We start from the raw sequence: 2,961 nt of genomic DNA, 5'->3' as shown, positions 1-2,961 counted from the left end.
GGCGCGTCGACATTTGTCGATATTTCTCACAGCTACTCCGCCTATCGAAGTGTTATATTGGAAAAGTGCTGTGTAAAAAGGGGAGAATTTCGTCTGAAATAATACAAATAAAATAAAACTAAGAAGAAATACAAATTCAGCAAACTAGTAAATTATAAGCACTCAAATTCCAAGCGGCCAATTTTTATATGCTACAAACTGCTATTATTGAAGTGCTTATATCATTGATAAATAATCTTTGTTGTTATGTTGTGAAACTTTATAATCAGCCTTAGATTATAATAGCACCCAAAAGCTCACGGGCGCTCAACCACATGGAAAATTAGGTATTAGAAGCTTGAGATATTAGAAGCTCAAAGTCTACCATACTGAGATCATTTCCATTTTATTATCGCAGTATTAACTTTATAACACTTTTCATTTGTTATGATAAATGTAAAATAAGTAATTCTTAAGAAACCGTTAAAGCCATTTATATCACTATACTATTCTAAAAATGTATACATTGACATATAACGAATCGCGTTAGTGATACATTATAAAATATATCTCGTTTCTTTAATCAAATATTTTTACAAATTTAATAAAGTGGAAAGAAAGATTACTATGATAATTTGTTAAACTGCTATAATTTGTTAAACTGCATTAACTTGCACAGTTTCTTATTTTTCGCGTAATATTATAATGCTCAGTTATACCCGAGAGATTTAATTTATTAACTTACGCAACTTTGCTGACAGAGGTGACGCTATAAAGACCACAATAAACATGATTGTTAGCCTTTATTTTAATGAATCCCACTATGTGTACCGTGACATATTAGCAACTTTCACGAACGTCATGCATTCAAGCTACATTTAATCAGATGAGTAAATTGAATTCACGCGATACCGTTTGTTTCGAATTTTTGACAGAGAGTTAAGTAACAAAGTCAGCGTATCCTCTCCACGATCCTATTGTCCATGACGTGATTAAGCATGAAATCTCTTAACAGTACGGTATAGTAACAGTGGAAAACTTAAATTGTTTATAAAGAACCTGAGAAAGTCAATAAAATATACTTCTTGCAGCGCTACATTTCACCCTATTTAAATAGGGGGGGGGGGGGAGGCGCGAACGGTTTTCTCACAGCTGAAAATATTGACCTTTCCGTTTATTAGACGTGACAAGAAGTCGATGCTCGGTGTTAATGGAAAGGACTGTTGCCAAAGAATGCGGCCCGACAAATGAAATCGCTCGACGCGAGTCTCTTAACGACAGCCAAGCGAGAAATATTAGAACTCCCCCTCGCTGCTCTTACCTTCGTAAAATTATCGAGACTATAGCAACGCGCTGATTAATCTATTGTTACAAAAGCGAAGAAAAATAAAAACGTTTGTTAAATCATGTAAACCTTTTAAGATGGAAAGAAGCGCATAATAAATTGTAAAAAGTACGGCAAGATTTTTTGTTGTACATTATTAAAGCTACGGATAATTTACAATAGTCCAATTTATAATAGTATTGCGTTTCGCGATGTTATTTATTTCCCGTAATATCTTTTATTATACTAATATCGAATTATATATTTTATCTTTACAGGGCACACATAAGCTACGTTACACAAATATGTGTGGTTTTAGAGTTTGATCATTTTGTGGAATGTCGTTGTTACAGTTCGGTGTCACTATATTAAAACGTAGTTTGTTTCAACGTTTTATGACAGATGCTTGACTTATAAAACATACAATGCTACGATTTATAAAATAAATATTGCGTTTGTAAATAAATGTTACGTTTTACAGTAATCGATTGTAACGCAGAAATTCCAAGACAGAAAGTATCTAAAAAAAAATATCTGTCTTTTTACCCGCGTTACCATTATTGTCATATGTTACCTGTGGTATTCTATCGATACGGAAGCATCGGTAAAAGAGATAGATTCGAATGTAAAGACGGAAAGATATATATGTATATATATTCATGCAACATCAAAGAAGACATATTGAATGTATTTCCTTGAACATCCGCGAGATGAGAAAAAAAATCCGCCGCTTTGTAACTGCCAACTCCCGTGTGAGAGCTCTGGTATCTCGTAACTGTATGTACGTCGAATGTAAACTTATGCGTTTGAATGCCGCAAAGCTGATTGCGAATCGCCAGCAGATAAATGCGAAAATCGAAATTCGATTAATGGATAATCTCATTTTTCATAATCTATTTTGAGTCAATCCTTCCAACTGGAAAAAAAAAGAAAAATGAGGTCGGACGCGGTCGAATTTCGTATACCACACACATACAACACGCCTAAAATATCATACTGTGCGAACAATCTACACTGTACAAAAATTACATGTAAAATTACAATTATTATAGTAGGTAATGTTGGGACCGTCTATTAAAGGCGTACATTTACATACGTCAGTAAATTTACTCCTTGTAAGTAAAATGATTACCTTATATAATAAGTAAACTGCTTGCTTTTGGTTGTGTAAATTTTACAATTTTTTCTAATTTTTCATCATATATAAACAAGTATTTACACAACAAAGAGTTTTTTTTTCAAAGTATATACATTTATATATTTCCGTTATTAATAGTGTAATCGCTACACTTATCATGTGTGTAATTTTACATACATGTTTTACAGTGTACGCTAACAACGGATTCGCGCTCTTCCAACACGGCGATACAGGATAGATGAAACTTTTCCCCGAGAACGGAGATGACGTAGGAACTCTTCGGAAAATGAATATATATATATATATATTCAGAGCAATACGAAAAATATTTTAGAAGAACCGGAACTATAACTTGCCGACCAGCAGAGCACACTTGTCTGCTTAGAAAGGTGTTCTTCGGGGATTATGAATTTTTGAAAAAGTAACGGAGACTCGCCACTGCCTAGAACTCTTCGGAAAATGAATATATATATTCAGAGCTATACGAGAAATATTTTAGAAGGACCGGAACTCCGACTTT

This window comes from Vollenhovia emeryi, unplaced genomic scaffold (genome assembly GCF_000949405.1).
Source record: "Vollenhovia emeryi isolate VEMERY1.0 unplaced genomic scaffold, V.emery_V1.0 DF939428.1, whole genome shotgun sequence".
NCBI lineage: Eukaryota > Metazoa > Arthropoda > Insecta > Hymenoptera > Formicidae > Vollenhovia > Vollenhovia emeryi.
Note: the sequence above shows the minus strand (reverse complement) of the source record.